The sequence below is a fragment of the Anarrhichthys ocellatus genome, unplaced genomic scaffold (assembly GCF_004355925.1).
Source record: "Anarrhichthys ocellatus isolate YVR2014 unplaced genomic scaffold, GSC_Weel_1.0 scaffold3, whole genome shotgun sequence".
NCBI lineage: Eukaryota > Metazoa > Chordata > Actinopteri > Perciformes > Anarhichadidae > Anarrhichthys > Anarrhichthys ocellatus.
This window is the reverse complement of record NW_022280033.1, coordinates 12,863,988-12,879,308: the sequence shown is the minus strand read 5'-3', so window position 1 is coordinate 12,879,308 and position 15,321 is coordinate 12,863,988. Positions and strand designations below refer to the sequence as shown.

Sequence of the window (15,321 nt, the reverse complement as noted above, 5' to 3'; positions counted from 1 at the left end):
ACACTTTGATCTGACAGAACAAATGCTAGAGTGTAAATGTGGAAATGATAATATAGCCACACATACCACACCTATGCAGCAAATTATCTTATCTGAGAATTCACAAATGCGTTTCAACTGCAGGTTAAATGGCACCTGACTTATTGCAATTTGAAAATTGGGTATTTTATATGATGGTGGTGCTGTTCAGCACCATACACTGGAAAGGGCCTCACCAACACATTCTCATTCCAACTCCTCACATACTGACATACTTGGGTTTATTGTTGCTCTCCTCAGTTTACATGAAATGAGCATACTGTTGCACAGTAGCCTGGTTGACCACTAGATGTCTCTTCATCTCTACCTCATGGTATTCACTGTATGCTGTGCGAAGATGAGCGTCCCATGATACTCTTTTTGTCTCTCCTGTCTGAACGCTGCTTCACCTTTCTCAGTTTTTTACGCTAAAATATGACGTTTTCTTCACATACATTCTGAGCAGTCACTATCTTTTCTTTCCACACCCCTTGCCCCAGGATGCTGCTGTTTGTCATACTTAAAAGTGTCAAACTGCCAAATGCACTGAAGAATAATCTCCCCTCTGACAAACCTCAGTCTTTTTGACACTGCTGAACCTTGTGATTGTGTAAATATTTCCCTTGTAGGATACCAATATGTGCCTGTGAAGACGACATGGTAATTAATAAGCATATTCTTTGGCTGATCTAAATGAATACTGTTCCACAGACTAATTAACTTCCTACAGTGAATGAGTCACACTGAGCTGCAAAACTACCCTGCAACTGCCTTTAGGTGGCAGCATCATCCCAACTGATGCAACATCTTTAGTTTTCCTACACATTTGTAGTTTTTAATAATAACTGTTGAAGCATCTGTTTGCTGTCATATTGGATTGTTTTATGCCTGCAATCAACTCCAGGCCAATCAGCAGGACCATCTGTGATTTGTTGCGCTGTGGTCATTGACCCATCGGTGACTTTGTCCGTCTGTCTGCCTGATGAGGTTAATGGTGATTGACCTCATGAAAGGAGTCAGCTGAGAGTCTCGTGTCGGACATTGAATTGAACAAAACCCTTAGTACCTCTAGCCAACATTGGCTACTCTTTTGCCACCAACTGAAGGAGTTCTTGTTTTGGTTTTAGTCTTGTGTCTTTTAATGTTAAATCTGAAGTTATGTGGTTATGAAATATCCTTTTTTTGTGAATGGACGTGTTTTGTCAGCGTTAAGTTTGAATGACAAACAAACAGGCTCTGTGTTTGTAATGCACTAGCGGTTGTCCTGTGATGATAAAATGGTTAGACTCAATGTTGCCATGGCCAGAAGGAACATTTATGTAATCTTTATTTCGGTAAGTCATTAGGTAAGTTCTATTTTTCATACTGAATCACCAGTCCTCTTAGAATAATACACTAAATAAATATGACTTTCCCTAAACCTGGAGCATGGGGAGCTTAACTGTCAAGATATCCGTTGTTGTCGACAGTAATCTGTTGGAGATATGACAGTGAGGCACATGTGTTGGCTTGGTAACCAATCTAGTATCCAGTGGCAACAGAGGTCTATTGAATGCTGGGTGGCTCTGTATTGGCTGGTGTGCCCACCACTCTCCCGTGTCACCAAGTGACAGAGGCACATCCATGTAGCAGCTCTGAATAATAGTGGGGTTGTGTAATATTCAGCTCAGGAGTCAATAATGTGTGTGTGTGTGTGTGTGTGTGTGTGTGTGTGTGTGTGTGTGTGTGTGCGTGTGATCGTGGAGGGGTCATCCAAGCACTGATATTACAAATGCTCTTTGTGCTCAACCACTTAACGTAGGCCTACTGGCCTGCAGGCTGTAGCACTCTTGTTACTTTATTTGTCTCTCTATCAGATGCATACAAATACAAACACAGTTTATGTTTAAGTCCTTATTTCAAACAACATCTCTGCTTTACATAATCTCCACTAATGCAAATGAAAACACGTTTCAGAATTGTCTCCGCTCTTCGCCATCATTGCGCTCCATCCACATCTGAAGGCATCCACTGGGGCAGAGGCAGACACAACAGGACAAGCGTCTTTGTCTCAGAGACTCCTGTCTGTCAGAGACCCCCCCTCCCAGCCTCTCCTCTATTCGGGCGGCTGTTACAGAGAGGGCAGATGGCTCATTACCATAAATAGGACAGAGAGAGAGAGTGAGTGAGGGGGCCGTGCACACCGACCAACAGGACCATGCCGCCCAAAACCAAGGAAATGGGAGGCCGTTGCTAGGAGAGAGGAAAGACAGCTTTATGGCAACACAAAGCTGATTCCCCCATCCGACCTCATCTTGCTCCCACCCCCTCGTTCCCCGCTCTGGGGACCGAGCCTTGAATCTGCTGGTCGGGGACAGATGGTCGATGGGCCCCAACGTCTCTGCAGCTGGACACAGGCTACAGTGACACAGTAGGCTACAGTGACACAGTCAGACCTGGCAGGACTGAATCACACCTCCTCCTATCCAACCTATGAGGACCCGGAGCAGAAAGGGCTGAAGCCCAGGCCATCGGCTAAGAATAGATCCACACTTGTTGCCCGCAGGAAATGTGTGGCTTCACAATAGATGATAATATGTCAAGAGTTTGTCTTTGTAGTAGTGTAATGCTCTCCCGGGGATGAAAATCATTCACCAAGGATAATCACGGCTTGTATCTTGCTTCTCTACTGTTGCTTTTTACTTCCTAAACAATGAATGGAAACAATTTGGTCATTCCTCACATGGGGAAGTTCTAATACGATACACACACCCACACAAACACACACACAAAATCCCAACATGACTCTGACATAAGGTTGAAAGGTCGAGAACAGCCAACTGTCTCACAGACAGGAAGGAGGAGAAATCAATTAAGAAAACAAGAGAGTCTAATCTAAGTAAATAAGAAATGCATAGAGATACTTAACACGTATTGAATGGTTGTTTTGCCAAAGTTTGATTTGAGATTACACACAGAAATCTGCTTAATTCCTTGTCATTTGCTGTGATAATTAATGTTGGATAGATTAGGTTTGGGACATTTAGCATATTGTCCTTGGGGAACGGGGCAGGCTGTTTGACAGCATCACATGTATGTGTTGGGAGGGAAGAGGGATGGGAGAAGAGGGAGAAAAAGGACAACTCACCAGAACGAGCGAAAGAAAGCGTGGCAGCAGCATGACAAGTAAGCAGAATAGAGGCGGTCCTGCATCACCTCGCCATCCGCCCTGGTTGCATAGGAACACGAGGGCCATGCCTACCCTGCAGACACACTCCTTTCCTCTCTCCTCTGCCACGCTTCATTACACAGTGCTCAGCCAGGCACAGAGAGGCACTGCACCACTTTCTCCACACTACAGCTGTGTGCCCGCTCACAGCCAGGCTCCCCGCAGACCCAGGCCGGGTATAAAATGCCCCTCAGGCCTCGGGTCACACTCATTTTAAATGCGTAGTGCAGAGACAACATTGGGAGGTCTGCACTGGTATCATACACCAACCTTTTTTTTTGTCAGATGAAAGTGAAAAGTGGACGTAATAGCAGATGTTCACAATACGGTTTTCATACAATTAAACTGTCAATGTTTAGGTGAGTTTGTCTACTTTTGCATTCATACTACTGGCAGGACTGGCAAAAGCTAGTTAAAGCTAACTATTTCAACCATATACGTATATGTTACTTTGATGTATTTCAGCCATTCATCCCTTTAGCTAGCTATTTATCATAACTTAAACATTGAATCCATTACTTTTGGCTAAAAATTTAAAATATTTATCCTTAATTCTAGTTTTTTTATTTCAAATAAATATCAATATCCTGTTAGCTAACAGGTTTTTTGTTATGTTTATCCATTTATGTCAGCTATCTATTCAAACACTTTATCCATTACTTTTAGCTAACAGCTAAAATGTAGCTAACTAAACTGCTCGCTTGCTTTCTTGCTAACTATTTTCACCATATGGTTTTCCACTCATCTTGATCATAACATTGTTCAGGTGTTACAGTTGATTTAATATAGGATACATATTTCTAAAAATGTAATTGTAAATTCTATTTATTTTAAATCAGTTGAGCTCCAAAATCCAACATTGAAATATTCCCAATGTTCCCTTTGCAACTGCAGCAGGTACAGTGATGGGAATCAGTGGTACCGTAAGTGCCCCAAACACCAAAAGGTGGTTCCATGGAAGTTCACAGCTCTACTGCCAGATTGTCATTTGAAACTGTAGATAACAGTTGTGTGTAATTGTTTATCTGTGTATAATATTACAAAACAGCGGGTGGCTGATTACTGGAGTGTGTGTGCACACACAAAAAAAAAAACACGCGCTTATTCAAACTACTTGAAGAGCATCAGCAATCCCCCATACGTGTCATAGCCCACCACGGAGCTGGTAGTGCCAGACAACACTGCCGGGCACAACACCACTATTGTCCCACAAGATAAAGTGCGTTTGTGACCGAGGCAATGCGGGGAGGATCAGATGCTGTGAAAAGATAAGGGAGTGTCAAAGAACAAAGCTTTTGGTGTCGTGTTGTTGTTTACAGTGAAGAAGTCATTGGTTGACTGTTACTACAGACGCCACGACTCCACAACGCTGATTTTAAACTCTATAGGTGCATGTCGGAGTGGGTTGTCTTTCCTGTATCCTCCTCCTGCTTCACAGTTAATTGACTACAAGTGTTCATTTGCCTGCAAGGAACAGTCATTAAGGTTGAATAACAACATTTAGCTTGGCAATAGAACCGCCAGGGATCAATGGGTTAATTCAATTGCCTCTGCATGTGGTGTATTGTAAAGCAGGGCCATTTGAAGGTCCTTTATAAGGGAGTCATACAGTTTTAGTGTGCTTAAAAGTGCAAAGAGATAGCATGGATATTGGTCAACAAAGAGAGAAAAGCACAGCACTGAAGGGAACGACATAAAAAAGATCAAAGTTCAGCGCTTTGTGTTTGGTGGCAACTAGTCAGGTAAATACAGACGGTTGAAAGGGAAGTCCTTCTTTCACTTGATACAGTCAAGTCTGGTAAAGTGCTGTCATTGCATATATACAGTAAAATGACCTACACATTACTGAATGTCTGCTTAAAACTACAATCAGTAACTCAAACAGAAGAATGTATTGTTTATTTTAGATTGAAATATTCAAACTCCAGACTTTACTGACAATGCGAAGGACTGTTTTTTTGCAGGTTCATGATGACTCTTTCTATCACATGGGGAGTTTTTGGCTTTATTTGACCTTTTTAGAGATGAACCGTGTGACCATCATTCTTTTATGCCAGATTACTGCAGCTATGCATCGTGGGTAGTCCATTCCTCCCCAGGCCTTTTATAATGTTTTGTTAAGCAAGGTTTGTGGACGAGGCAGTGTCACATGAGGGAAACTAGTGCTTTTGGTTATGTCTGTGTTGCGTAGTGAATAGGAGTCTTGTCTTTATTACAACATAAATGTTAACTTCTTTGTTTACTGAGTGCTGCTTGATAAAATGAATATGTCAAAACAGGTAAAAATATATTTACTAAGCAGCTAGTTACACAGTCCTGTCTCATTAAACAAGTCTTTTTCATTAAGCCCAAGTACAATTTAACTTACTGTCCTTAGTTCATGCTGGCATGCTTAATCCTCCGCTGGAACAAATTGACACTTGGGCCTGTTTATACAAGCATATGCCCAATCCAACCTGAACAAATATACTGAATCAATACAGAATTACGGGATATTTGTTTGACTGTTGAAAGGATCATTCCTCTGCCCTACATGTTGAGCATTTTATTGCCTGTGCATTAAAGGAGGCACTTATCAGCTGACAGATAACAGGCAATCAGCACACTGCTGACACAATTCATGAAACCCGTTCAGCAGAAAGGATTGTCAAACAAAGGCTTCTGGAGGCAAATACGCTCTTCAGTTGAGGATAACTGCAGGCAAAAGCTGGGAGAACCTCCAGGGAAAACAAACCTGGAGAACAAAGAAAGTGTTGCATTTGGAACAAGTTGACCACGCCTGGTTGCTCTGCGAATAGTTAGAGGTGTGTGCAAGTAACATTTACCCTATTTTGACTGCAAAGACATTAATGTACAGCCTTTAGGAATACTTATAGATAGAAATAAGATGTCTGTCGTGCTTGTTTTGCGCTCTCTCTCTCTCCTCAAACAACAGCTTCACCCACAGTTAAGGTTGTCGTCTCGTCCTGGAGAGAATGCAAATACCTGTTTAACACTAACCCCACTGACTATACGTATCTGGGAAAACTAAATGCCTTAGAGCCTTAGTGTATGTGTGTGTGCACCTGCGTCTGCGTGTGTTTCTGCATGCATATCTGTGCATGTGTGTTAGCACTCTACGTCACAATTTTCTCGATGACTCTTCCACTTCGCATTTCAAAGGAGGTTCAAACTAATTAGCTGAGAGTGCCGGCTGTCTGTAGGTCTCAGTCCCTTAATAACTGCAGGTGATTGTTCCAACATGTCAAACCAGGACAGCGACTTTCAGTGCACTCCATGTCTTCACCTGTCTGAGGTATACATGAAGTTGAAATAACCAGAGAAAATACTTGATACAGTCTGCATGGCAAATGACTTTGTGCAACATCATAGTCCCAGAATGCACGTCGTTACACAACCGTATCTATTGTTCTAAATGTATGTGAGAGAGTAAGCAGGAGAAAGAAAGAGGCAGAGATACCTGGCATAGTTCTAATGAATATGCTAAATGTATTATTCAGTGTACGTGTGTGTGTGTGTGTGTATGACAGAGTGACAAAAAAAAAGAGAGATTATTTTGAATTTCTTCTGGAATGTGATTTATCTTTACAATTTTTTTTACCTCTTTGCTGGCTGCGTACCAAAGTGTCAACATCTGTGTTTCCCACTCCAGAAACCAAAGCGAGCTGTAATGAGAGAAAAGAAAACGGAGAGGGGACAACAAAGGCAAGAGGACACATTGAATGAAGAGCAGCATACGAACAGGGGTTGTCACTAATAGAGAGTTTTATGAGCTCCAGACCTGCTGAAATGGAGTGCCGTGCGTGTGCAGCAGCTCTTATCGGCTCGTTGGCAGTAAGGGGAGGGTGAGAGCTTCCACACTTGCGCTCCGTAAAAAAACGGTCTGATTCATTTTCCGCATGAGAGGGTCTCACTGGGGCGGCATCAGACCAGCCAGTCCACACAGATTTATGGACCATTAAAGCAGCAGGCCTCCTGACCGCCGTGCCACCATAGGCTGGCTGCTAAGACACACTGCACCCTCATTCACGCTCGGCCACTACTCTCCATCACAGGCTAGCTTCCTCATTGTTCATCCCTTCCATCAGGACCACTTTTACTGCCTCACATGAACTCCTCTCATAGTCTGTAATCCTGCTATTCTTCACCGCACTCCTTTTGATACAAAGTGAGCTGTTTACTGTAATTATTCTCCCCCATTGTTAAGTTAACACAGTTCTCACAAAGACTTTTTTGTCATCCTTTCATGTCACAGAGAAGGATCATTCCTAAAGTCAGTCATCAGCACTCTGTGCAGGCAACACATTATATGGACCAGGAAATGCTCTGTTAAGAAAATCTCTGATGGTGGTCAGCGGGGCATGTTTTAGCTTTTTTAGCTTAACAGCTTTTACAATCAGATTAGCAACATTGCAGGCACACAGACTAATGGGTCTGCCTTTTTAACGCATCCACGGTTACCTGTTATTAATGCATCTTGCGCTCCTCTCCCTCTCTCTTTTGCTAGCTTTGCAACTTCACCATCCCTAGGAGTGATGCTGGAAGGAAAAATGGGGCAGAGTCTACGCATCTTGCTGGCCCTAAGAATAGCTCAGTGTGTGCAGGAAAATTATGCCACAGAAACCTGAGCGAAGGCTCAAAATCATGAATGAATGTAATGGTACCCAGAGTGCTTTGCCACCACTGATAAATCACTTTATGTGTTTCTTTGTTAGACAAATGAATATTGCAACATTTATACCATTCTGGCATAAAATATACATTGTTTCCATGCAATGTAGACAAGATAAACAAGGAACTCACTGAAGCAGCCTGTTAATGATAAGTACCAAGCCACAGATCAAGAAAAATACTTTCCAGAGTATCACTCCGTTATTCACTCTGACACAAAGCCACCTTTCCGCCACTGCAAAGCCTGTTTGTCCAGTTAGTAGAAGGGGAAAAACATGGGTGTGCATCCACACCAGTACAGAACAGCCCTTGCTGCATGGCCGGTATTTGGTTAGACACAGTAAAAGCAAACAGAGAGGCTATTAGATCAGTCCACTGAGAGCTACTCGTGTACGCTTATGAAATGGTGTGGCTGAGATGAGTAAGGTATCACCGCCATGTAAAAGTTACAGTTTGGTGTGAAGTCAGTTGGCCAGTAAAGCTGCACTCAACAGATAGCCTGCATGGGTTTCCCGTGGCTCGACAAGCACATCTGTACGGTCACGTGAAAGACCCTTTTGTGCATTTTTTTGATTTTCAACACATTCACAGAGAATGAGTTTCATCTGCAACTTGGAAAGTAGGCTTCTTTTTCTTCCCATTTCTTGTCTTTACTTTGTCTAAATGCTCAGGCCTCAAACAGCATGTGTCTGTTGTGTGTGTGTATACACGTCACGTTAGCTCCTTGTATCATCGTTTACTCTGGGAGGGGCCCTGCTAAAGGTCCGCCATCGTCACGAGGCTGGGTGTGGTGACACATCCTTTCTCTCCGCCCCGAGGTGTTTGTGTAGCCTAAATAACGCGGGATTGTTGTGTTGTGGACCCGTCCGGCTTGATCCACTCACACACACACTTTATCAAATTGCAATAAACCCCATCACTGCTTCACTGCATACCCTATCATTCATAAAATGTTTTTCACAAAACGTATTTCCCTCCTCTTATGTTACGTTACAAGCAGCTGGCGATAAAAAAAGTGAAAGCACACACCGACACGATGCAAAAACAGGATGGCGTGCGCGTTCACGGGAGCTCCTGCGCTGCGGCAGTTGCCAGGGGAGATAGGAGGGGAGGGGTTTTGATTGGCTGAAGTGGGGCCTGTTGCTATGGCGACGGCAAGGGGTTTGGTAGCGTTGCCCGTGCGCTGTGTGATCCGCGCGCTGCGTGTATGGAGGAAGCAGCTGCTGATCTGATCTCTGACATTGTGCGAGACAGACATCGGAATAAAACTGCGCGCGGACGTGTCTATAAACATACCGCACCGAGGCACGTGCCGTGCATGATTGTGAGTATTTAAACCTGTAAATATGTATTTATAATTGAATATGGTTTGGGTGGATATGTGTGGAACACGCGAAAAGTAAATGTGGTCAAGTGACTTCTCTTAGAGCAGAGCCAGCATGGCAGAGCCAGCGACAGCATGTGGCCAGCTAGCTAGTTCATATGAACGGTGCGTCTCTCTGCTCTATGGGCTCGTATTCACATCACCAAAGAAGGGCTGTCTTTTGATATATGGAAATATATATAACATTCTACACAGTTAAAATGTTATGCTAACGCTACCAGTAGGTTTCCTGACCCACGGAGCTACTGCTAACGCTACTTTGCCTCACGGATGTGCTGCTGGGTGAGCTAACGTCACGTTACGGCTCGTAAACCTACTTTAATTAAAGCGGAATGAAATGTGTAACTAACCGGGAGATACGTGACTTTGTAACGAGTCCCGTTTGTCTGGAAGTGTTGTGCAATAGTCCTGCCCATTACGTGTAACTTTGTATTGCTCATTGTGTGACTGGCTGTGGTTGTGTTGTCTAATGCCACCGTCTACACGGCGTTAGCTACAAAGCATATTAGTTTTCTTTGCCAACAGCACTTTCAGTTTACGTTTTCCACTTCGCTTCGACTCTGTGCCATTCAGTGCCTTTGCTTGTCGCGTAGTTCTCGAGTGGTATGTTAGTGGACGGTGATATTAAATCAGTATCAGTTGTTGTTTAATTTAAGACGCATGTTTCCTCCTCATATTCATAAATTGTTGAATATTTCATGGTGTGTATATATATATATCGACGGTACCAGAGGTTGGGAGGCTACACTGGCTAGCTAAAGCACATGATGTAATGGATTATCACAAGATTGTCCCAGATACAGAGTGCTCCACAAACATTGTCAGAGGGAAGGAAAAATATCCCTTTTTAATCCAGTTGGATATAGTTTATGTGTTGCTGTTGAATAGGTCTTCATGTTCTTTATGTTATTCCACGTGTCTGGTGCCCTTGTGGTCTCTCTACCTGCTGCCTGTTGGCGTTTTATTTACTGGACAAACCTCATCTAAAATGCGTTGTGTGCTCTTGAGATTTCTGTGTGTATTTGGGAAAAAGTGATGAGGAAAAATGTCTTTATCTTTCGTGAGGTTATGACATTAATGTAGGCTGACGTTCCTTTTCTTCTTGCTTGACAGTTGTTAAAGCCCCAGTGATAAATAGGAGACAAAGGCAACAGGAGCTTAAGGGTCAGAAAAAGACAAAAAAGAAACAGATGTTGTCAATCTGCCATTATTATTATGGCCAGAATCTCCATAGTCATGTTTGTAGGTCAAACCATCTGTTGTCTTTGCTGTTGTTTGTGGTCGTGTAGCCTGTGTCTGCTCCTGTACATGTTTGTATGTACAGGAGTCTCTGAAGGGGAAGTACTGTTGCCTCCCAGAATAGACCTGGGTCTTCTAACTTTACTGACATTCATTACTATAAATAAGACCTGTTGTAACCCACTGATGCTGTTATTGCCGACGTGAAACCGCGTTCATAAACACGGGGATGGAAAGCATTGTAGTGGAGCTGAATGTGACTTAGTTGTGCACCATCATACGGGTTATTTGAATTGTTGGAAGAAGACGAAGACATTGTAGTTACCATATGAAGCATTACTCCATGGTTTGAAGTTCTTTTCGTCCTCAGGAAGAGGTGAAGTACAGGTGAACGAGGAGGCACACTGCACAGTCTTTGTGAATATCATTATCTTTTATTTTTCTGGGTCAGCTCACAGTGCATGATGTTTGAAAATGTTACTGGCAGACTTGAGAGAATCAGATGCGTTTACTGACGATAGCTTGAAACTGACACAACAATTAGTGAATTTGACAATTGATTACAGTCACAGTATCGTTTACGTTCACGTTTAACCATGAAGTATTGGCCTGCTTTTTAAATTCATTCAAACAATTTCCAAAAGAGTAATGCCCTGATAGTCACACACTTATTTTACATTGCTCCATGTTCATGTTCAATACCAATAGACACAGTGCTATCAAATGCATCTTAAGCTCCTCTAGAACTCCCTTGAATGCCACGCTTCATTTTTACAACTTGGTACAAACACATAGGTGTCACTTTTCTGAGAAGTTGCTCCATTTCACTGTGTGCCGGTGACAGAACAGGAAGATGTTCCTCCGAGGATGTACGATCACGCTGACGCAACGTGACAAGAAAGAGACCACCACAGCACAACAGACTGAATGTAAAGTAAAACACCGTAACAAGGAAGTGGCATGGTGCTCCATTGTAGCTCGTAGCTGTTACTGTGACACCTTATCTAAGCAGTGGTGAAGAATCTGCACTTCAAAATGGTGGTTGTTGCCGTGTAATCAGTCTTATCTCGGAGTTGCGTACTCTGACCTAGAGCAAATGGAAAGGTTGCGTCCTCTAAAAAAAAAATCCAGCGTGTTCTTGTTGCCATAAGGGTGACTGTGGGTTTTAAATTTGTTACGAAAGCTGACCCGTGTGGCAGAACCGTTTTGGGATTGCTCAACGCAGTCTAAACCTGGTCTCTCATGGACTGGCTCAACAGAAAAGCTCAAAGCTTTCTAACCTACTGTTCTCCCGAACACCCTGTGATTACCACGTCCTCTGTGATGCTGATTTGACTATTTTAAAATCGTCGTAATGGCAGAGGTTGAATAATTCCATGATTGGCAGGATACGGTAGTCGGCAGTCATTGTTCCCTTGAGGTAACTGTATTCCCATAATTAGGATGGTGTGCGCATATTGCAGTGTTTTTACACATTTAAACTGAAAAATGATTTAAAAATGTATTAACAGCATGTGGAAATAAAGTCTACAAGTCTGTGCTACTTAAGTTTAGCCAGTGTGTTGTTTGTATTATCAGCCAAAGAAAGTATTTTTGTTTCTATAAAGAACATGTTGGTCTCCTTCTACCTCCCATTCTGGTGGAAGGAGGTGGTTACATTGAACAACCACATATCTATCTGAGATCAGTCACCAATCAGTGAGCTCCAGCGCTAACTGCTGACATCGGTCCCATCCGTCTGCTGGAGTTTACTGCTTCGTGCAGTTTTGTGGTGGTTTGCTTGAATAATTAAAGCTGCACATGTGCGTTTCATCACCTGCTCACGCCCCGTGTTTTAAAGGAGGGGTATCCCCGACATTCTGCTCATCAAACAGAGGTAGTGGCTCTGAATTTGAGATGCAAATGTAAACTTCAGTCGAGGCATGTGCCACCGCCCTTCTTTTGTTTTACTCTCCTGACTCTCAACTTGTCTGTCTGTTGTTTTTTTCGGTGACGTTTCACATCATTTAGAGATAAGGGTACAGCTAATTGGCATCTATTTATATCCCCTCCCACTTAACAGCTGTCCCTATTTTACAAACTGTGGCCAACTATTGTAGGTAATGTCATGACATCAACAAAAAGGCAGAGCAGGTTGACATTTGGTTCAAAATCTGAAAATTACATAATTTGAATGTGAATGCTTTGAGTTAGTGCCTCACTTTTTCCTCTTTATGCCTGCCCCTGTGTGTGTGTGTGTGTGTGTGTGTGTGTGTGTGTGTGTGTTTACAGAAGTTGTGTATGGGAAATGTACTCCTGTTGTGGCGCCCCTCCGTCTGCTCCAGTTATTGCTTTAGGTCTCGTGATTGGTCACAGTGGTTATGCACTGACTCTATAGTGAGCAGCCCCCCCCCCTCTGACTGTGCCCGTCTCATTTGTGACGGGCTGGACTGAAGACGCAGCCCATTAGGGCCGGCCTCAGCGAAGGAGACACCGATGCGACCGTTTCCTCGCTGAGGGAAGGGAGGAAGGGAAGCGGGCCTGTGTCCCGTGTCACAATGGGTCTTTGTCCCGTCACCCCTGGCTGAGTTAACAGGGACTTATTTAATTGATGGCAGTGTGACAGCGACGACACGGGCTGACCAGTGTGTGCAAATCATCAGATTGTATTGTCGGTTCACCAATATTTTGTAGCTGGTAAAGGGCCGGTGAGCTGTTTGTCCATAATGTATATATAATATATAATAATATAAGTGTAACTGACGCATCACACAGTGTTATTAAATTTTTTATACGGGGCGCTGTACTTGAAGCAGCTCAGTCCAGGAATAAGCACGCAGCTCAGTTTACTAGAGCATGTCTAGAGCTTTGCTATTTTTAAAAGTCTTACATTGTCATCAGATCACCATGGTGATATGTTGGGGAAAAAACAAAAAGTTTAAAGTCAACCCCATTTGAGCAGAGGATGTAACGGAGGCCATGGACCAAAATGTGTTTGAATTCTTTATGGTAAACTAAAACGTGTTCTGATAATTACAGCTCATGTTCTCTCCGGTCTGTGGAGTACTATACGAGTACTATCACATCTACTTTTTCACTGATTGTTACTGAGAATTGGTACAAATGGGCTAACAAGAAATGTTGTTGTGGGTTAGACTTAAAAAAACAAAGAAAGATTTAAAATTATGGTTGATTTTTGTTCTACGGTAATCCTCCAGTTGTAGGAGCCGCTGATGTTGAACCAACATAAGTGAGTAAAAGACAAATTGGAAAAGGCTGTTACCCAGAAGCCCATTCATACTTTCCGCATGTCCACGAGGGTCCGCTTTGCTCCGCGTGGATTTAACAGTCGCCATACGCCCATGTCCGCGAGGAAGAAGAAGATAACAAAATGGCTGCTTGTTTTGAGGAGATCCTCCTTTACCCACATTTAAGGGAATACAACAACAACAGCCAACGAGTGGTGAACTCCTGGCAAACAACGGGGTAGGGAGCTGAACATTCAGTGCTGCCAGAAGAAGAAAACGTTACCGCTACTTAATGCACGTTCAGCTTTTGATGTGTATGCACTTTAGCCAGAAGCTCGAGTAAATGTGTTTACTAGAGTCCTCGTGCTGGTCTCTCTGGGTCCCCGCTGTACTTCACCTGGATACCTGTGAAGGACTCCATTAGAGTCCCTATAATTCAGAACTGACGGCTTCTGTCGTTTGGCTCTCCTGTAAGGCCTCATTGGTGTTTTCTGTGTTCCTATAAAATCCCATTTGCAAATACTTGTAGTATTTACTTGGAAAGTAATCTCAGACAGAGCACATTCCTGGTAGAGCTTATGTCGAAACTTCAACTGAACTTTTAAAGGCACATTGTGCCTTTTTAAAAGATGAAGAGACTTGAAAAATATCCCCCTTTTTAATAATTTATTTGAAGTATTTGGAAGTCAAATGAACTGTCAGTCAATGCTGCTTTTTGGTATTCAACAGTATACGAGGTTGGTGCGTCGCTGATTGGTGGTCAGTGTGTGCACACTGAACTTAAGGCCACATGACCCAAGAGATAAGGTTTGAGCTTTGGCCGGCATGGACTTCTGAAGGCCTCGCCTCTGTTGACAGTCAAAGTGCAGTCCCGTGTGTTTGAGTTTGAAGTTAATGTCTTCGACGGACATCACAATAATCACCCCGTGTTTTGTTTACTCGTTTCCCCCTGACTGTTCCAGTGATTGCATCAGTCAATACGTCGGGGTTCGGCCCGGTTGTTTGTCGGCCGTCTATAAGCTTCATGCCGGTGGAATTCATAGATTGCCAAAGTAAACACACCGCTGCTGCTCGAATGAGCACTACCTCTCGAGTCCACTGTTGTGGTGGCGAGCGGGGCTAACTGACTGTCTGTCTGAATTTTTTGTTTTCTGAAAATGAACTTCCTCAACAGGCAGGAGGTGTTTCCTTCCCTCCCCGGTCCCTCTGTTTGAGATTGTGAGGTGAATACTGAGCACTCCTGAAACATGACGAGAGCAAAAAACAACTGCTCCTTTGTATTAGCCGAGTGTGGGGCCACTCGTAACGCTTTGTGCGAAACTTTGTCCCTTCGCTTTCACCTCGGGGCTCTGACGAGATCGCTTTAATCCATTGAAGTAGTTTGATTTGAAAATGTTTCATTTAGACATGCTTTAACAGTAGCCTGATTAGCTTTGACGCTAATGGATGCTTTATTTTGTTCTGACATAATTTGACCCTCCCAGTGGAAAGAAAAGAAGAAGACTGCAACTTGGTACTCTGTATCAGCGTCTCCCTCTCCCTCTCTCTCTCTCTCTCTCTCTCTCTCTCTCTCT

General features: G+C 43.3%; 1 protein-coding gene across 5 annotated transcripts in view; it reads left to right on the top strand.

The window, feature by feature from the left end:
- Positions 1-3,409: 3,409 nt before the first annotated feature.
- The window catches only part of foxn2a (forkhead box N2a), a 23,358-nt gene continuing 11,446 nt past the window's right edge, over positions 3,410-15,321 (top strand). The window contains exon 1 of one of the 5 annotated variants that reach the window (XM_031878466.1): positions 3,410-3,585. The gene's annotated coding sequence lies outside the window, so the exon portion shown is untranslated. The other 4 variants (XM_031878480.1, XM_031878471.1, XM_031878449.1 and 1 more) reach the window with 4 other exon arrangements.